This window comes from Lithobates pipiens, unplaced genomic scaffold (assembly GCF_037356315.1).
Source record: "Lithobates pipiens isolate NorthernLeopardFrog02 unplaced genomic scaffold, aLitPip1_a1.2 Scaffold_3, whole genome shotgun sequence".
Classification (NCBI taxonomy): Eukaryota; Metazoa; Chordata; class Amphibia; order Anura; family Ranidae; genus Lithobates; species Lithobates pipiens.
In genome coordinates, this window is record NW_027507790.1 from 169,315,352 (window position 1) to 169,336,983 (window position 21,632).

The following is a 21,632-nucleotide window of genomic DNA, read 5'->3' on the forward strand; positions in this document are numbered from 1 at the left end:
AAAGCATGCGGCCCGGTATGGTTCAGGAGGGGGGGCGCTCGCTCGTCCCCCACCTTTCCTGACCTGCCGGGCTGCATGCTCGGATAAGGGTCTGGTATGGGTTTTGGGGGGACCCCCATGCCATTTAAAAAAAAAAATTGTTGTGTGGAGGCCCCCTCCGAATCCATACTAGACCCAAGGGCCTAAAATGGACCTGGGGGGGGACCCCACACAGTTTTTTTCACAAATTTTTTTTAGCCGCCATTTTTTTTTTACATTGAACAGGAGGCCAATTGACAGCTGATGACTCATCATTGTTAAGGAAATGGCAGCCGGCCTTCTGGCCCCCTCCTTAGCAACCAGCCATATACAGTGTAAAAAACAAAACAAAAAACAAAAATCCGGCAAGAAGCGCAAAAAGCACTGTAGAAATGCTCAAAAGCAACATGCATAGATGTGAGCCAAGCCTAATGCCGCCTACACACGACCGGACTTTCCGGCAGACTAGGTCCGAAGGGATTAGTCCGTCGGACAATCCGATCGCGTGTGGGCTAGTCTGATAGTTTTTCGAAAAATAAATCAGACGGACCTAGAAATAGAAAATTTTTTGGGATCTATCTGACGGACTCAATTCCCGACGGACTAAAGTAGGGAAAACCGTTCGTCTGTGTGCTGGTCCGACGGACCAAATATGACGCAAGGTAAGCTATTGGCTACTGGCTATTGAACTTCCTTGTTTAGTCCCGTCTTACGTCATCACGTTCAAAACAAACGGACTTTCAAATGGACTTAGTCCATTTGTGTGTGGCCAAGTCCGTTTGTTTGGAAAGTCCGTCGGGAAGACTGTCGGACCTAGTCTGCCGGAAAGTCCTGTCGTGTGTACGCGGCATAAGAGGGTGTGCACTTATGCAACCACATTATTTTATTTTTTTATTTTTACTCCCTCCCAAAAGATTTTAGTTATTTTTTTCAATATGGTTTATAGGTCCCATTAAAGGTGGAAAAAGTTCTGAAATTATTTATCTTTGTCTCATTTTTTTACATCACAGAAACCTGACATTTCAACAGTGGTGTGTAGACTATTTATATCCACTGTATGTGTGTGTGTTTTTCTGGACTGGGAGAGCTTTTAGATGAATTTGTGTTCGTTTCACTTCCTCATTCCTCTTCTAATCATTATTACCGGTAATCTTCGTTCCTATAGGAGGTTTCTGTGATTACAAAAACACGTCATTCTTTGTTTTTCCTTTCAGCTATATATTCACCTTGCCTTCCTGTTGATTTGGACTTTACATCACCTTTTGAGATGTATGTATGATGGTGTATTATATTTGGTAAGTAAGCATTAGTCTTTCATGTATGTATGAGCTTCATGATTTTAGTATATGTGTAATGTTTACTTTAAAAGGCAATAACTTTACTTTTGAAGTAAACCTGTGCTTGTTGTCTATATAGGGCTTCACCTTGTTTCAGAAGCCCACCAGAGCATGTTATTTCATTACTCCAAGGTGGTGGTTTCAACACCCATAAAGCAAAAGTACTGTAGCTGCCTACCTTTCAAATAGAAAGTACTTGAACTATTTCTCTAGGTTTCTTTCAGAGGGGCAGTCTTATGGGCATTAAAAATGAGTGGCTGATGCATGGTTTTACTGCCCCCTCTCGGTCTGGCTAGGGCCAGATTTAAATCTTGGAGAGCAAGGGGCACTGCTGCCTCAGGGAGGGGAGGCTTATATAGACAATTGGTTTATATTCTCAATGACAGTTACACATTTTTACAATTTTTAAACACAGCATCATTCTGAGGTCATGACTGCACACACATGCAGTCATTGGCCACTTTCCTTAAAGGGGTTGTAGACCCTCGTGTTTTTTCACCTTAATGCATTCTATGCATTGGGGTGAAAAACCTTTTGTGATGCAGCAGCCCCCCAAAGCCCCTCTTTTACTTCCCTGAACCCGATCGTTATAGCGATGGGGACGAGTACAGCAGCTCTAGCCGCTGTCTCAGGTCCTCATTGGATAGATTGATAGCAGCGGGAGCCAATGGCTGTCAATCAATTCCAGTGACACGGGCCGAGTCCTTTAGTCTGTGTCAATGGATGCAGCAGCAGGACTTGGGGGGAGAAGAGGAGGATTGGGGGCCACTCAGTCTAAGTATGGACATGTTTGTTATTTAAAAAAAATAAAAATTTGCTTTACAATAACTTTAACACCTATATTGGTTGCAGTTGATACATTTTCCCAGTCCATTTTGCATGTTTGAGAGGTGTCTATTGTCTGGCGGGAGAAACCAGCAAAAATGCATTAAAATGCAAGCACTGCATTTTTTAAAAGTTTTAGATGCGTTTCTATTCAAGCCTACGGAACCAAAAATCTGCTGTGGGAAAAAAAGTCATCAGACCTTTCCAAAAAGCACACCGGTGGAAAATGCACAGATGTGAATGTTACCCATAGGAAACCATGTTAAGTGGACTGTAGTGCATTTTCTCAAAACTGAAAACGATCTGAAAATGCATAGATGTAAAACAGACTTCAAAAATTATACAAAATACCAGTCAAGAATAACTTTTACAGATGATAGCAGGCAAAATATTACTTCCGAAGATACATTTAATAAAATAAAGTAATTTTTTATCATCCATTTTTATTATTTTATTATTCTTATTTCATGATTTAAAATCATTTTTATATCGTCTTATATTATCTTTATGTATAATGAATTCATCTATATCTTGCTTCTATATTATTTGTACAATCCAATATATAAAGCGGATACACTTGTTGACGCAATGAATAGTCGGATTTTGTTAATTGTATGTATGTATATATATATATATATATATATATATATATATATATATATATATATATGCATTTTTTCCTTTTGTGTATCATTCATTTTGTCTGGCGTCCCCCTGCAGTGCTGCATACGTTCTCGGGTACGTTATTTAAAGGGGTTGTAAACCCTCAAGGTATTTACATTAGTGCATGTGTGTTAAGGTGATAAACCTTTTGTGATGCAGCTGCCCCCAGAGTCCCCTTGTAAATGACCTGAACCTGATCATTCCAGGACGAGCACAGCAGCTCCAGCTGCTGTCAATCAAAGCCAGTGACACAGGAGCTGGGGGGCGGGCCGAGTCCTGCTGTCTGTATCAATGGAAGCAGCAGAAGGACTCTGGAGCTCCCCTGGACGAGTGCCCTAAAGAAGAGGAGAAGCCAGGAGCGCCGCGTGGGGACCCCAGAAGAGGAGTATCAGTGCCACTCTGTGCAAAATCACTGCACAGAGGAGGTAAGTATAAACATGTTTGTTATTTATTTATTTTTAAACAGAAGGTTTAGAATCGCTTTAATATTTTTCATCTTCTCTGGAATTGAGTATGTCACAAAATATATTTTGAGGAGCCTTATGGATGCCCCCATTGACTGTGTTTGGATTAGTGCTTCCTGGGTGTTCTAAGAAGGCAGCTGCGCTCTGACGCCATTGTGACACGTGTGATGATGTCATTACATGCGAATGCGCGGTAGCGACAGGATGCCATGTTTTGGCACCATAATTAATATAAATACAAGACAGTTCAGCACACTTACTAGACTGATGCTGAACCAGATGGGTGGCATTCTAACTACCCCATTTACCAATAGAGACCTTTATTTAATACTGACAATCTGGAATATTGAGTATATATTGAATATATGAGTCCTTTTGCATACAACATCTAATCCTTTTAAAGAGGAAGTAAACCCCAGATGGTTTTCCTTTTTAAAAAAATATTATAATGTAGCAATGTATATAGAAGTCTTACACACGAAGACGTCACTAAAATGAGGTTTGTAAATACCTTTTTTTAGTTTTTTAAAAGATAGCTTCTTCTGGGAATAAGCTGTGTCATTTTAACTACTGATTTGTGGCTGTTTTATGGACGTCATTTACACCCTTCCTTTCTTTCCCTGTCTAAATCTAGCACATGTGCGATCGTGACCGCTATGTAAATTTTAAAATAATGTCTTTAAATAAAGGTTTAACATTATTAAAGCGGTTCTTCACCTTAAAGGGGAAGTTCCGCTAATCTGATCCCTCCCCCCCTCCGGTGCCACAATCGGCACCTTTCAGAGGGGAAGGGGGTGCAGTTACCTGGATAATCCAGGTATCTGCACCCACTTCTGGGCAGACCGCCGCAGACCCCCGCAGACGCCCCGCCCCCCCCCAACACACAGTTCCCAGGACACAGCGGGGGATCTGAAGAGACGCGCAGCGCGACTCGCGCATGCGCAGTAGGGAACCGGGCAGTGAAGCCGACATGCTTCACTTCCCGATTCCCTGACAGAGGATGGCGGCGGGGGCAGCAGCGAGACGAGCGATCGCTCGTCATCTGCCGCCGACATCGCTGGACCCTGGGACAGGTAAGTGTGATTTTATTAAAAGTCAGCAGCTGCAATATTAGTAGCTGCTGGCTTTTAATATTTTTTTTTTAGGTGCAGAACCACTTTAAGTGTTCTTGCATAGATACTGTTATATCACATATATATTATTATTCTTATTATAGCCAAATTTACCACCATAACTCCTCCCACAGCTTTTACACTACATAGACAGTGCAACGTGCAGATAGTTCATGAAATATCGCCGTTTTTGCAGCGAAATTGGTCCCATAGGAATGAATGGCGAAATGTTCAAAACTAGAGTGGGAGGTGACAAAAGCCGACAATCCCTTGATCAGCCAAAACATTATGTCCACGCCATGATCAGCCAAAACATTATGACCACCCCATGATCAGCCAAAATATTATGATCACCCCATGATCAGCCAAAACATTATGATCACCCCATAATCAGCCATATAATTTATGACCACCCCATTATCAGCAAAAACATTATGACCACCCCATGATCAGCCAAAACATTATGACCACCCTATGAAAAAAAATAATTAAATAAAAAACATCTTTAAAAAAAATAATTTTTGAAAAAAATTTTTTTTTATAACAAAATCATAAAAAAAATCATTTTTGAAAAAAAAAAATCATTTAAAAAAAAAAAAGGAATAATTTTTTAAAAGAAAATCATTCTTTCAGCTAATGATGGGACTTCTTCAACTTTTTTACCTCTATTTATACTTTTTAACATATTTAACACTTTTTACAGTTACCCCAGCCACTCCAACCACACAAAGTTACTCAAGCCACTCCACCCAGTTACTTTGCCCACTCCAATAGGTGGAGGCAAGAACACTTCACACAATTTCCCCAGAAATTGTAGCTTTTCTAGTTTTGTAAGTAATATCAATTGTTTACCACTTTAATCACAGACGGTAAGAGATTTGCTATAATTATTTGGTGGCATTATATTACATAGGTCTTTTAGTGAGATTGATCTTCTTTTTCTACTTTTCCTGGTGCTTTTCCATTCATTTGGGAATATACTTATGGGGGTAGATGGTCCTGAAGCCTTTGGCTATGACTAGGGCCAGTATTGGTTAAAAAAATGTTAGTAGACACCTTTCTCTTAAATGATATGTACAAATAAAGCTTTTACCAGTGACTAGAGTATTGGCTTTGAGAGTTTTTGGGCATTAGGGCAATAAAGCAATAAATCTCCTAGGTAGATTATAAAATGTCTTTACTTTATCTAAAACAAAAAAAGGGTTTGAATAGACTTTTTAAATAATACTTTAACCCCTGCTTCAGGAAGCACTGAATACAGTAGCAGTCTTGCCTAATCTTTGTGTAATTGGGTAATACTTCCTATGAGAAAACACATTGCAGAACAAGCTTGTTTTTTCCATCTCAGAGCTGACCAGTCAATGTGTTCTGACCTGCAGTTGATTTTTATTTACTAAATGAATCAATTTATTTACATCTGAACTATGCCTCATCAACAGTTTGGTCTTTATTTATATAGGGACCACTATTTTGTTTTGCCCCTGTCTAGGTTTGGAGTGTGTTGTTGCTGGGATATACCCAGACAGAGCTATTTACCTTGTTGTAGGCTCGGCAGATCTTCCCTAAGTTTAGTGGAATGATTGCTTCTACCATCCAACTTATTTATGCCCCACCATACACCAAGAACCAGACCCTGAGATTGAGATGTTAACCCATTGAGCCACCTGAGGTATCACTTCCACCACTGAGAGGCAACGTGGTGTTAAAGCGGGAGTCCGCCGGGACTCCGCCTTTTTGTTTTTTTAAAAGCCAGCAGCTACAAATACTGCAGCTGCTGACTTATAAAATAGTGACACTTACCTGTCCAGCGCGCCCGCGATGTCGGCACCCGAAGCCAATCTCTCGATCGTCTCTCGGGTGCTGCCACCGCCATCTTGGGTATGGGAATCAGGAAGTAGAGCCTTTCGGCTTCATTTCCCGGTTCCCTACTGCGCATGCGCGAGTCACGCTGCGCAATAAGGATGGACCCGCTGCCTCTGGGATCTGTGTGTTTCCCAGCAGGCAGCGGGGGGACTTTCGGAAAGGGGCGTAATCTACTCCCCTTTCCGCAGAGAGCTATCCCGGAAGTGGGTGCAGATACCTGTACTGTACAGGTACCTGCACCCCCCTCCCCCCTGAAAGGTGCCAATTGTAGCGCCGGAGGGGGGGAGGGTTCCGATGAGCGGAAGGTCCACTTTAGGGTGGACCTCCGCTTTAAATATCCACAATGCTTCCTATTATTGTGCATGTTGTATATTTGCTTCTTTGACTATGTAATGTGAAAATATAAAAACTTTGATAAAGTCATATTTGAAAAAAAATATAGTGTGTGTGTATATACTGTATATATTGAGAGACACTGGCTGCCATGTTACCTAGGTTTCTCACATACACATAGTGAGGGACTCCAGGGTTTGTTTTTGGAATGTAAAAAACAAACGTCATTTTCTTAGAGTCTTAGTACAATTCTGGTCTGAGTCCTGGAGCCTGGAGACTTTGTAGAGCTTTGGGTGGGGTGCTAATGCTTTTGGGTGAAAAGGCTGACTACAGACAGAACACTAACAAGATGCAAAGGCTGCCTATTTGTTTTGGGGGAACCTATTAGTGGGCACTCTGTTATTCAGGAAAATAATTTATTTAGTGGATTGGAAGATGGTTTGTTTGTTTCATGCTATGGGCTTGCTGTAAAAAACATTTCTCCTGCACTGAATCTGTGTTGTGGCATTGCTGAATAATAGTGCAGGGCAAACCTGCTTGGACTTTTCTTAGTGTCCCTCTCTTGTGCATGGTTTTACTGCTGTCCAACCAGTTGAGAGGACCCCCTTGTCACAGCACTGGATCAAATAGCACTGTTAAAGGGGAGTCCATATCTCTGAGTGATATTCTTCATAGAATTTTAGCTGACACAGGGCTTTCCTTTGCTCTCTGCATCAGAACAAATCAGTGGGGGAGCTAAAGTAAACTGTGGACACTGATACTTACAATGTAAGTAATACGGCAATGGAGGTGTACATTAAAGTGAACATGGTGCTTTATACTGCACAGGCAAAGCAAATATTCACTTTGTGGGTTTATCTACGCTTAAAATATTTGACAACTGCAACCCCAATGTGGCTGGATACTAAAATGCAAAGTAGATTAGAACAGCAGGATTGAAGATGTTTGTGGTATAGCGCTACCAAACCCCACTTAACTGTTGTGCTTGCTATATAATAATAACCTAAAAATATAAAAAAATAAATGAATGTAAACTATAGTGCACCACTTCCACTATAAAAATATTGCGCTCAAATGACCTGTATAATCTTCCAAAGTACTTTGACCAACCTATGTAAAATATAATTGAATGACGATATACTACAAAACACCAATGCAAAAATGGACAATATCAAATAATAAGTAAATACCATAAATCAAAATTGTGGTCCACATATAAATGTGAAGTGCCTACACAAAACTACAAAACACCTTCCACATAAATATATTACATAAGCCTCCTGTGAAAATTTTATCAACATACAAACGCATGAACGTATTTTTTTCCCGTGTAATAAACAGTGATGCCACTTGAGTTCCCCCTCCAAAACCGCACTCACCACAAATCCTTGACCCCTTATAATTAAGTGTGTCAGAATGCGCCTTGCGGGTAAAATATCCTCTGACTCCAAGTTGCCTCTACAATTGGCTGCTTGCTCCCATCCTCTCTCCACTCCTCCACACGGAAGATACAGTGTAAATTTAAAATAGGGAATCTTCCATAGCGTTATACCATTTATTAGTACTGATAAAACCTTACAATTGCACTTACAGCTAAAAAAAAAATATACTGACGCTTTAAGAATTCAATCTCCGGGTCACTTGCATTCTTTGGACAGGAAGTGATGCAATTAGCCCTGCCAGATGTGTTTCGCCATCACAATGTCATCAGCATGCCGCTGCTGATGACGAAATGCATTGGATGGGGCTAATTGCGTTACTTTCTTTTTCATCACATCTGGTCTGAGGAATGCAGAAGTGACCAGAACATTGAATTTTTAAAGCATCACTATCTCTTTTTTTTTAATGCTGTAAGTGCAATTTTAAGGTGTTTATCATTTTGGACTTTCAGTATTTTTTTTATTTTTTTTTCAAATATCATTTTATTAATATCACACATATGGGATAAAGCCCAGAAACATACAGTAACAACTGAAACAATGAAGGTCGCAGCCTCACAAACATGCTTTACATTTACAAGTATTTCAGCATAGGATTCGTCAGTGTATCGTACACTGTCTTCCGGCCTTGTAGGCGTCGCCCACTTGGTCAGAGCCGGTAGAGAGGTCCTTGCCACTCCACGTTAATCGATTATTCCGAGGCCTAATCTAGCACCTCAGTATAAGGTCACTGTGAGCAGGTTTGGGGCTGCGGCCAAGACAAAGAGTGAAAACATAGATAAAGTAAGAGAAGAACAGAAAAGAGGGAGAGATGGGGGAGAGGAGTGGACGGGGGAGAGAGGGAAAGACAAAAGGAAGGAGGTGGTGGGGAGGGAGGGAGGGAAGGATGGGGGGAGGGAGGGGTGGGGTCAGCGTTCCCGTTGCGGTCTTCTATATACAGGTATATAGTTAATTAGTTGCCGAAGAGGGCCTTGCCCTCATCCGAGTACACAAACGCATTCCAAAGAGACCAAGTCTTTCGATATGTTTCCTGTCGATCTTGGGCTGTTAGCAACAGATCCTCCATTTTGTTGATATCTTCCACCTTCCGCAACCACATTGCTGCAGTCAGCGGGGTTTGTTGCTTCCAGAGCAAGGGGATGCAGGATTTGGCTGCATTCGTTAGGTGACGTAGTATCGATCGTGTGTATTTCCTAGGGGGTAGGGTCAAAACATGCAGCAAGAAGAAAGCTGGGTCATTCGGGATTTGCCACTCTGTAAATTTTTGAGAGATGGTTCGGACCGCTGCCCAAAACTCTGAAAGCCTGGGGCAGGACCAGAAGATGTGAAGAATTGTGTCCCTATCCTCGCGACAGCGCCAGCAGCATTCAGACGTGTCAGGGTAGATAAGGTGCAGACGACTAGGTGTTAAGTACCACCTCACAAGGATTTTATAGTTCGTCTCTTGTATTTTTGTGCATAGCGAGGACCTCAAAGTGAACCGCAGTATGTTATTAATCTGGGTTTGCGTAAAGGTGCGGCCTAGATCTACTTCCCATTTTGTAAGACCTGCAATGCATGGTGGTTGCGTTGGCGTATTCAGTAATAAGTACATTTTAGAAAGGACTCGGGAAATTGGTTCAGTGTCAGAGTAGTATTCCTCGAATGTGGTTATCGGTCTGGCATAGTCTAAGGGGTTCGGGATAGACTGAAGAAAGTGGTGCAAGCGTGCAGCGTTCCAGAAGTCCAGACGATACGGACCGATAGGGTCCATAAGGTCCGGAATGGAAGTCCAGCTACCCCGTGTTACAAACTGAGATGCCACGGAGAGGTTGGAGTTTCGTAGTGGCTGAAATTCTGTGTTCGACAGACCCGGTGCAAATCTGGGGTTACCTAGGATCGGCGTCAATTTGGTAATGATATCCCTGGATTGGTCAGCGTGAAAAGCATACCATCAGCATAGGCCGAGAGCTTATGTTGCGACTGTCCGACCATCACCCCTTGTATATCGGGGTTTAGTCTGATCGTGGCTAAAAAGGGTTCCAGGGATAATGCAAACAGGAGAGGGGATAATGGGCATCCCTGCCGCGTTCCATTCGTTATCGGGAAGGGGGTCGAGAGAGTCCCATTAATTTTGACTTGGGGTTGGAGTATACCCCAGCTATCCGATTGATCATTCATTCTCCCAACCCCACGTGTCAGAGCACTGCAAACATAAACTACCAGTTCACACGGTCGAAGGCCTTCTCGGCGTCAGTGTTTAACAGGACACATGGGGTTCCTGCGGTTCTCCCCACATGGAGTAGATTTAGTACTTTTGTGGTACTATCGCGGACTTCTCTAGAGGGGATGAAACCTACCTGATCTAGGTGTATCAGTTGTTGGAGGTGGTCAGCTATTCTTGTAGCTAGGATCTTAGTATAAATTTTTAGGTCTATATTCAGGAGAGATATCGGCCTGTAGCTACCACAGGACACTGGGTCCTTTCCCTCTTTAGGTATTACCGAGATATGGGCGTTCAGGAAGTCTCTGGTAAACCCCCCGCCTGTTCCTATTGCATTAAATAACTTGAGCATGGGTTGACCTAGTAGTTCTGACAGTTTTTTATAGTATTGCAGGGTATAGCCGTCCGGTCCCGGGGCTCTCCCCGGCTTCATGGACCCTACGGCTCTATGAATCTCTATCAAAGTTATTGGGGATTCTAGTTCCTCTTTGGCTTCTGGTGAGATGGAGGGTATTTGGGATGATGCAGTATATGCGGTCAAGGCCGCCTGTGTTGGGGGGTCTGTCCGGAGGTTATAGAGATCTGAATAGAAATTGCGAAATTCTTGGGTAATACGCGTAGGCATATTAACCTTCCGGCCTCCCGAAGTAATAATGTGGGGGATATATGTCAAAAGTTTACATTCTCTGATTAGTCTTGCCAGCAGTTTCCCGCATTTGTCACCCGCTTCATAGGTCATCCTACGACAGGACTGTATGGCCGCTTTAGCTCTATAGTGAAGAATGTCTGTGATTTGCTTTCTCGTAATTTGTAGATCAGTTTCAGAGGACTGCGTAGGGGCGTGTTTGTGTCTGGCCTCTGTAGCATGTAGTTTCTCTAATAATTGGTCAAGAAGTTTAGTGCGTTCTCGCTTAATCCGCGCTCCGTGCCTAATTAGGACGCCTCTGACTACTGCCTTGTGGGCTTCCCAAAGAACGCCCGGGTCACAATCCGGTAGATCATTTTCCCGGAAATAGTAACGCAATGTCGTGGTCACGTCTTCTAGTACTTCTGGGGTCTGCAATAAACTTTCATTGAGGCGCCAGAATTTTTGCGCCAGGGAAGGTACGTCAGACAGTTTATAGGTCAGGAATACCGGTGCGTGGTCCGACCAAGTCCTGTTTCCGATAGAGGAACTCTCTACTGCATGTAGTTGGGAGTGAGGGATCATGAAATAGTCAATGCGGGTGTAGACCTTATGCATGGGAGAATAAAATGTATAGTCCCGTTCTCCGGGGTGTTGTAGCCTCCAGACATCAATAAGTTGTGAGTTGTGTAGCGCTTTCGCAACCCGTTTAAGCTGGCTCACCGGCATGGAGGTTCGACCAGCCGAAGTGTCCACAGATGGTATTAGTAGGGTGTTAAAGTCTCCGCCTAGTAGTAGCTGTCCTGCTTTAAATTCCTGTAGTTTCTCCATAGTTCCCTCTATAAAAGTGGCTTGGAGTTCGTTAGGGGCATATATAGTCGCCAGTAGGGATGAGCCGAACACCCCCCGGTTCGGTTCGCACCAGAACTTGCGAACGACCCCCGCGTTCGGTACGAACGTTAGAACCCCATTGAAGTCTATGGGACTCGAACGTTCGAATTGGAAAGTGCTCATTTTAACGGCTAATATGCAAGATAGTGTCCTAAAAAGGGTTTGGCGACCTGCCTCCTGCCTCAGGGGACATGGGTCACTGCAAAAAAAAGTTTTAAAAACTACCGTTTTGGCGGGAGCACTGATTTTAATGACGATTAAAGTGAAAAAAAAAAGTGAAATATTCCTTTAAATATGGTGCCTGCGGGGTGTCTGTAGTATGCCTGTGAAGTGCCACGTGTTTCCCGTGTTTAGAACAGTCCCTGCACAAAATGACATTAAACGGAAATAACACCATTTAAAACTGCTTGCGGTTTTAATGTTATATCTGGTTCCTGCAATATGGTTGAAAATCATTGAGAAACATGGCATGGGTAGCCCTCCCTGCCCATTACCAGCCTATTTGGGTCTTGTACGCATATTAAGGGGAACCCCGTACCCATATTAAAAAAAGGAAATGCGTGTGGCCCCCAGGCCCTATATACTCAGAACAGCAGTATACAGGCGGTGCAAACAAGACAGGGACTGTGTAGGTTTGTTGTGTTAAGTTGAATCTGTTTGTCATTTTCAACCGGTACATTTTTAAAGTGTAGCTCCAGTCAAAAAAACTATCTTTAAGCTTTTTGGAAAACATAGGGAAGGGTTATCACCCCTGTATAATTTGTTTTGTCGTCCATCTTTTTTCATCTCACTTGCTGCTGTCTCCTTGCGTTTGCAAGTAGGAGATGTTTGTAAGTTGGATGTTTGAAAGTAGGGGCCTGCCCTATATTATAGCGGTATGTACTGGGTACAGAGCACGCAGACAGCACGCACTCCTAACACTACTGACTGCAAGCTCTATTATTAACCACTTGTTAGCCCAATGTTTGCATAAAGTGAAAGATGAAGTTATGCTGAGTAAATAGATATCAAACATGTCACTCTTCAAAATTGCACATGCCCGTGGAATGGCGCCAAACGTCGCTACTTAAAAAATCCCCATAGGCGACGCTTTAAATATTTTTTTACTGGTTACATGTTTTGAGTTGCAGAGGAGGTCTAGGACTAGAATTATTGCTCTCGCTCTAACATTCTCGGCGATACCTCACATGTGTGGCACATGCGAGCACATGGGGACATGGGCGCTTTAATTTTTATTTTATTTTTTTATTGTTCATTTTACTTTATTTATTTTAGTTTGACATTTTTTTTCCCAAAAATATATTTTTGATCACTTTTATTCCTATTACAAGAAATGTAAACATCCCTTGTAATAGGAATATGGGGTGACAGGTCCTCTTTACAGTGAAATATGGGGGGTCAATATGACCCCACATCTCACCTCTAGGCTGGGAAGCCTGAAATAAAAAATAAAAAAAAGATTCTGGCTTTGATCGTACTGGCGAGTTGGTAGAAGCACCGGAGGGCGGTGAGGGGCGTCTATGGCTGGGTATTTCAGGGTATCACCGAGTATGGCTGGGTATCTCTGAGTATGGCTGGGTATGGCAATTTATGGCAGGGTATTACAGAGTATTGACGGGGTATTGGCGGGGTACTACAGAGTAATAGCAGGGTACTGCACTGCAGAGTAATGGCAGGGTACTGCACTGCAGAGTAATGGCGGGGTACTGCACTGCAGAGTAATGGCGGGGTACTGCAGAGTAATGGCGGGGTACTGCACTGCAGAGTAATGGCGGGGTACTACAGAGTAATGGCAGGGTACTGCACTGCAGAGTAAGGGCAGGGTACTGCACTGCAGAGTAATGGCGGGGTACTGCACTGCAGAGTAATGGCGGGGTACTGCACTGCAGAGTAATGGCGGGGTACTGCAGAGTAATGGCAGGGTACTGCACTGCAGAGTAATGGCGGGGTACTGCACTGCAGAGTAATGGCAGGGTACTGCACTGCAGAGTAATGGCGGGGTACTGCACTGCAGAGTAATGGCGGGGTACTGCAGAGTAATGGCGGGGTACTGCAGAGTAATGGCAGGGTACTGCAGAGTATGCACTGGTATTGCAGAGTATTGGCAGGGAATTGAGGGGTTAAATTCGGTGAGCAGCGATGTGGGCACTGCAGATGCAGCCCACATCGCTGCTGACACCGATCTCTTTCCCCTCCGCTGTACCGATCGGTACAGAAAGGGGAGGTAGGAACAGGCGTCATAACATGACGCCGGTTTGTTTCCAAGTGATCACTCCGTCATTTGACGGAGCAATCACGTGGTAAACGGCCGCTATGAGCGGCCGTTTACCGTGATGCGCCGGGTCCTATGGACCCGGCGGTCACGGATGCTCTCGAGTGCGCACACCTCGGGGCACGCGAGAGCAGAATTCTGGGAGGCCGTTAAATAACGGCCTCTCTGAGTTAAACAACCGCCCTGAAGCCGTTAATCGGCAATGGGCAGTTGTTAAGTGGTTAAAGCTAGATCACTAGCTATATAGGTGAGGTGAATATAGTGGTGTATACTGCAGTCAGGGCACAGACAACAACCACTACACAGCAGCAAGATAGGAAATCAGCCAAAAACGATTGGTGTGTACTGTGTTGAAGGTACACAGAACACCCACTGCTTCAGATGCAAAGTAACACACTACAGGAGGCCGCCTTAAAGGCGGCCTTATATAGTGTGGGGCGTGCACTACACAGCCTGAGCTATGATTGGCCACAGGCAGGATGCATGTGGCCAATCATGGCTCTCCTCGCTGCCGGCGCTGCGATTGGCCAAGCATGCGGGGTCACAGTGCATGCTTGGCCAATCATCGGGCAGCAATGCACTGCGCCAACGCAGTGCATTGTGGTCCGCGCGCGCGTCACTCGAATTTTGACGCGAACGGCCAAAACGTTCGGAATTCGCCGAACGCCCGAACGGCCAATGTTCGAGTCGAACGTACGTTCGACTCGAACACGAAGCTCATCCCTAGTCGCCAGGGTCACTTGGACAGTGCCAATGAATCCCTTCAGGAAAACATAACGGCCAGAGGCATCGATCAGTGAATCCTGGCATCTCCACGGGAGTTTGTTAGAGAGAAGTATGGAGACCCCCTTTGATTTGGCTATTGGGTTGACAGAATGGTACGTAAACGGGTAGTGTCTATTGCGTAGATATGGTAGTGCATTAGGTTTGAAGTGTGTCTCCTGTATAAAAGCAATATCTGTGTGCAACCTTTTTAAATCTGCTAGTAGAATACGCAGTTTTTCCGGTGTATTAAGGCCCTTCGCATTGAGCGATAGAAGGTTGAGGTGTGGTGATGCCATGGTCAAGCAGGGAAAAAGGGAAGGATGGGGATCCTGGTGGGAGGGGGAGGGGGGTTGGCAGGAAGGGGGGGGGGGTGGGTGAAGGGAAGACAGAGGGAAGGTAGGGGGAGGGGGGAGGGGGGGGGGAAAGGGGGGTGTAGAGTAGAGAGTGTAGACAAAGAGACAAAGAGAGGACGGAAAAGAATAGAACAGTTGTAGGGGACTGGGCCTATTGCCCTACGTCTCCGAAGAAAAATAATGCAGCTATGTGCATATAGTGCCTTGAGGGCAAACCGTACCCTCTAGCAGGACATGCTAGCCTATTGGGGGGTGTGAAATGGACAGGGAACAGGTAACAAGCTCCCTATACCCGTCCCCCACATCTCAAGTTAAGTCTTAATTAGTTAGAGGAAGAAACAAAAAGTTACAAATATCAAATAAATCACATGTAACAAATAAAGAAAGATAAAGGCCATTAAAGTGCAGCAAACTCTGACCATGCACGGTCCGATCCGTACAGTTCCGTATTCAGGTATCGAATCCGTGTTTTGTCTGCATGGTTCCAACATATTAACATATCCCCAATCCCCCCCCCCCCGCAAACAGCCCACCCCCCCCCCGCTCAGCCCAGGCGCTGCAAACCCTGGATAAGGGTCCATCATGTCTCACCAGGCACCGAGATGGCCCTCATGGTAGGTCCGGATAAGGATCTGCCAGCTCCATACCCACCCACCGGGGGGCTGCGACCCCGACAAACTCAAGTCTGGTTGCTACCTATAATGGCAGTTCTAGATGACCTCCTAGTGGCCAGCAGCATTACCAGTTTGTCCGGGTCCCCTCAGCTAGGGTCCATAGCTGGGCGGCCTAGTCTCTCTTGTTACGGTCAATGCTAAGCAAGCACAGGCAGTCAGCAGGGGGTAGAGTTACCGGGCACAGACCCCTGATAAGGTGGAGTAAAATAGTGAGATATCGCAGTCAGTCCCCCAGCAGGGTTGATGGCTACATAGGGACCCCCAGGCAAAAAAAAAGGCAGTAACAGCCCAGGTAGTGCATAATGCCGTGGGGGGGGGGGGGGGGTTAGTTCCGGGTCGACAGGGATAGCAGAAGCAACAAAGAGGATCAGGAACTCAGGGCTTAAGTCTGTAAGGTCCGCGGGGAGCCAGTGCTGCCACCGGTACAAGGAGATGTTGTGGAAGCAATCCTGTCAGTGTAGGAGCAGCGGCAAGGCCGTCCGGGCAGAATCGGTGGCTTGGCGCTGCAGGGAGCGACTCAGTCAGGTGGGGGGGAGCCAGCTCACAAAAGATTGCCACTTCCGCGGCCGTTCGTTAGGAGGGAGCCCTCCGGGCGCTCCCGGCTACCGGACAGTCAGAGGGAACCAAACAGTAGAAGATAGTGGCGGGTGGAAGTATCAGTCACACTGACCCCTCAATAGTCGGGCACCGTACCGGGGGGGGGAGAGCCCATAGTCAAAGATTACCTCACAGCTCCCTGGAAACCTCCGGCGAGGACGCTCTGGGTCTGCGGCGATTTCTCTGCTGTCTGGGCGGCGGATCCCCGCGTCCGCCAGGTCCCCTTTCCGCTCCCTGAGCGCGGGGTAGAGGAGCTAGCCAATTCGGTACTGTAATAGGCTCCGCAGTCAGGAAGGCGAACAGGTCCGGTAGAGATTCCGGGTGGCGTAGAGTAAACGATCGTTGGTCCTTCCGGAACGTGACAGACAAAGGGTAGCCCCATCTGTAGGTTGCTCCTCTGCAGCGGGCCAGTTCCAGCAGGGGTTTTAACAAAGCTCGCCTCTGCAAAGTAGCACGGGAGATATCTGGGAGAATCTTCACCTCCACCCCATCAAATTCTAGGGCAGGAGCTTCCCAGGACTTCCGCAAGACTTCTTCTTTATGTTGGTAATGGTGCAGTCGGCAGACTACATTGCGTGGCCTGGCAGGATCCGTTGATCTTGGGCCCAGGGCCCTATGGACCCTATCAAACTCCAGGCGGGTCGGCAGTTCTACACCTGGTATGCTGCGGAATATCGCCGCAACAGTGTCCGCCAGGTCCTCCGGGCCCGTCGCCTCCGGGAGTCCCCGCAGCTGCAGGTTGTTCCTGCGGCTGCGGTCTTCCATTTCTTCCAGCCGCAGTTGTTGTACCATCAGCACTCCCGCCTGGGCGTCCTGGAACTCCTCCATCGCCGCCACTCATCGTTCCAAGGCCGTTAAAGATGTCTCGCCTCCCGTTACTCTGGTGGTGAGGTCTTTCACTTCCTCCCGCACGAGAGCCATTTCTTTGCGATGGGCAGCTTCCACTGCGCCTATAAGGGTGGTAATGTCTGTTTTCGTAGGGAGTGATTGCAGCAACGAGCGGAGCTCTGCATCCATCTGGAGCGTCTGTACGGCTGCTCGCGGGGTGTCAGGGACATCGCGGTGGAGATCCAAGGGGGTGCCAAGGTATGGATCTGCCATGGAGGTCTCCATACCAAGGTCTGGGGAGGCGCAGTCAGCGCGGTCACTGTCTCTGCTGCCACGTGCCGCCGCCCTTGTAGGTCCCGGGGAGCGATGTTGGGAAAGTTGGAAAAGTCTCTCAATATCACCCGGTTGTGGTGTGTGAAGGGATGGTTTGGTATATTTGCTCTTCCTCTGTGTGGCACGCTTTCTCGAGGTGGGCATATTGCGCTTAATCAGAAAATATCCTCAGATTAGGTGGGAGACGGCCGGGAGCTCAAGCAGTGCACGTCTCTATCCCTCCATGTCCAGGCCACGCCCCCAGGATTTTTTATTATAGAGCAAGCACAACAGTTAGGTGGGGTTTGGTAGCGCTATACCACAAACATCTTCAATATACTATATACCCTACTGGTGCAGGATATATAACCCGGTGAAAGCTGATGCCTATATTTCACTCTATACCCCATTGCGTGGAAACAGATACAAGTTATAGGAACTGCAGAATATTCCTATTTATGTAATCAGGAACTTGAAACATACCAAAAAGCAACACCAGAGCAATATTAAAACAGTCTATGGCACAGACTGTGTATGCAGCAGAAGTGTAGTACCTTATTTAGATGCAATCAGATTGCAGAGCATTGAGAATGCCACAGAGCAACCACTTGGCCACATAAGTCATGGGAGAACCAATTATTAAAGCTGGATGGAAACAAGCCTAAATTCCTACTTTTTTTAATTGATTGGGAACCTCAGTTGTGCATTGCCATTGCCATTGTAATTGTAATTCATGTCGCCTTCAGCTAAGGAGTCGTCACTCCAGGAAAGCGTCCCCCCCCCCCCCCATAGGAAAGGGTGATTAAATTATCCTATCCAGTAAAGAGCTGAAGTCAAGATACAAAACTCATGTTGAAACAGAGTAACCTGAACAATGGTGCCACCTTACACGGAACCAGCTGACAATCATCAAATTCGTGTTTTAAGATCCAGATAACAAAGCCTTTGATTAAAGGAAAAGCTAGGGTAAATAACCCCATTGTTTCAAAGGGTGAGATCGCCTCCCTAGTAAGAACCCAATGTTGACTCGGCTTTTCACCAGACAATGGCTGAGATGCAAGGTTAATGATACACCAGAACGACACCAGTCACAAGTATATGAACAGTCTATAACAGTGATGGCGAACCTTGGCACCCCAGATGTTTTGTAACTACATTTACAGTGCATTTGAGCATCATGGGAAATGTAGTTCCAAAACATCTGGGGTGCCAAGGTTCGCCATCACTGGTCTATAATGAATATGTGTCTAAAAATGCCTAAAAGGAATTATTACATTTTGATTATATAGATAGAACACCATCTATGCTGATATCTAGCAGAACCCATTGTTCAAGCTCCAGGAATTGTTTGTACAGCTAAACCCTTATCTAAATCTTTGTTAAGCCTGCCCAAGTGTCAAGTCTCTAGTGTGAGGCTGGATTGCTGAGAGGGCGTCCCTTGCGGATGAGTGCAGCGCTGCCCTGGGAGTGATACAGGGGATCCAGAGGTGCACGGGTTGCCAGGAATGCTGCAGGCTGGCTGGTAGGCTGTAGGTAACTGGATTGCGCTGGGTAGCAATGTGGGCAACCGTGTGGAGAAAAGTCTTGAGACTGAATCAGCAGAGTAAACCAGGAACAGGGTCCGCAGCCAGGCCAGGGGTCAGATAAGAAAAGACAGCCCTAGAAATTGTATTGATTTCTTTTTCGAAGTTACACTTCTCAAGTCCATGTTTCCTTAGTGTGAGTAATGCTGTCTTTACATGAGTCCGGTGAAGCTCCAAAGTGGCTGAGAATATGTGGATGTCATCCAGATAGATGATGACGAAGTAGTCAAGGTATTCCCGGAAGATGTTATTTACAAAGTGCTGGAATCTTCCTGGAGCGTTACAGAGCCCAAAAGGCATCACCAAATACTCAAAGTGTCTGAACCTTGTTCTGAATGCCGTTTTTCATTCATCACCCTTACGGATGCGAGCGAGGTTGTAGGCACCCCGGAGGTCAAGCTTGGTGAATACTTGGGCTGAACGAAATCTCTGAAAGAGTTCAGGGACGAGTGGAAGTGGATAACGGTTCTTTGTGATGATTTTATTTAGTTCCCTATAGTCGACACTTGATCTTAAAGTTTTGTCTTTTTTTTGACAAAGAAAATCCCGACACCGGCAGGAGATGAGGAAGGGCGGATGAAGCCTTTTGCCAGGTTTTCATCTATGCATTGTTGTGCTGTTCCTAATTTCAGGGGAAAAATACGTACAAACTGAATATCAGCCCCTGGTTAGCAATTCGATAGGACAATTGTATGGCCAATGCGGTGGTAGAACATCAGCTTTTCTCTTATCAAAGACTTCCAGGAATTCGTGGTACGCCTGGGGTACATTCGGGTTAATGATGGGTACAGGTTGGATTGTCAGACTGGTGGTATCTCTGGATTCAGGGATGAGGCAATGTTACTAGCAGTAGCTGGAGGTGAATAGGACTTACTTCTTGATCCAATTGATCTGGGGATTATGGGCTTGGAGCCAAGGAATATCCAAGATAACTGGAGACATAGGTGAGCTCAAAGCGTCAAAACGTATGACCTCCCGATGACCATCTGGAGAAGTGATGAGGAGAGGGGTAGTCTCCTGAGTAACAAGGCCAGAATTAGGTAGTGTGCCATCTGCTAAGCGAACTTCCGGGCCCCGTTTCTTGTGGAGAAGGGGCAACCTTAGGTTTCTAGCCAGGTTCAAGTCTATAAAGCAACTGCATGCTCCGGAATCGATTATGGCCTGGAGCCGGATTTCCTCTTCTCTCAACTGCAGCATGATGGGAAGAACAAGCTGTGAGGGAGAAGTCCCAGAAACCTGGAAATACACTGGAGAGTAAGTGGGTGGCTTCTTGGGCCTTCTGAGGCAGTCACATAGGAAATGCCTGTTTCCTCCACAATAGAGGCAGAGATTGGCCAGAATACGATGACGTCTTTCATCAGGGGTTAATGCGGAACGTAACAGGCAAACTTGCTTAGGAACTGATCCAAAGGTGGAAGTATTGGCGGGCCTGAAGACCTGTGATCTTTCAGACTGTCTCTCCCGCAAACATTGATCCAGTTAGATGGATAATTGGATGAGTCCCTCAAGTTTGGCGGGGACCCCGATCCTGGCCAACTCGTCTTTGAGAGATTCAGAGAGTCCTAGGTGGAACTGGTGTAGTAGAGCTGCCTCGTTCCAGCCTGTATCTGCAGACCACCAACGGAAGTCTGCGGTATAGTCTTCTACTAGCCGCCTACCCTGTTGTAGAGAATGCAGGGGGGCTTCAGCGGTGACAGTACGCTGGGGATCCTCGTAGAGTTGTGCCATAGCCGCCAGGGATGGGTCCACCATGCAAATGACTGGACTCTTTTGTTCCCATAAACTGTGGGCCCAGGCCTGAGGTTCATCGGACAGCAAAAAAATGAGGAACCCGACTTTAACAGTTTCTGAGGCAAAAGTCTGGGGCTGCAAGGCTAGATACAATAGGCAGGCAGTCCTGAAGGATCTGAACTTTTTCCGGTCTCCAGAGAATCGCTCAGGAACGGGAACTCGAGGTTCTGGAGGTTCGTGAGCAGAGACCGTGGGACTGATAGAAGCTGGGACCGGATCCACAGAAGCAGATGACTCTGACAGGTGTTGCAGCTTATCTTTCAATTTGAGATAGCCTTCCTGTAACTTCTGAATTGCTTGGGTCAGAATAATGGTTTGTTGACACAAAGTCTCTAATGAGGATGCACCTCTGCCGGCCTCAGTCATGGTTGGATTATACTGTTAAGTCTCTAGTGTGAGGCCGGATTGCTGAGAGGGCGCTCCTTGCGGCTGAGTGTAGCGCTCCCCCAATTTCAAAGGGTGAGATCGCCTCCCTAGTAAGAACCCAATGTTGACTTGGCTTTTCCCCAGACAATGGCTGAGATGCGAGGTTAATGATACACCAGAATGACACCAGTCACAAGTATATATACAGTCTATAATGAATATGTGTCTAAAAATGCCTAAAACAAATTATTACATTTTGATTATATGGATAGAACAATTGTTTATTGAAAATCACACCATCTATGCTGATATTTAGCA

The 21,632-nt window shown here is 45.8% G+C and overlaps 1 protein-coding gene across 3 annotated transcripts in view; it reads left to right on the plus strand.

Annotated features, from left to right (window-relative positions):
* Nucleotides 1-1,168: 1,168 nt before the first annotated feature.
* LOC143940766 (baculoviral IAP repeat-containing protein 1-like) overlaps nucleotides 1,169-21,632 on the plus strand; it is a 128,653-nt gene continuing 108,189 nt past the window's right edge. For 2 of the 3 annotated variants that reach the window (XM_077462483.1, XM_077462485.1), the window contains exon 1: nucleotides 1,169-1,313. The gene's annotated coding sequence lies outside the window, so the exon portion shown is untranslated. Of the gene's footprint in view, nucleotides 1,314-3,139; nucleotides 3,269-21,632 lie in introns of those variants that run through there. The other variant, XM_077462484.1, reaches the window with a different exon arrangement.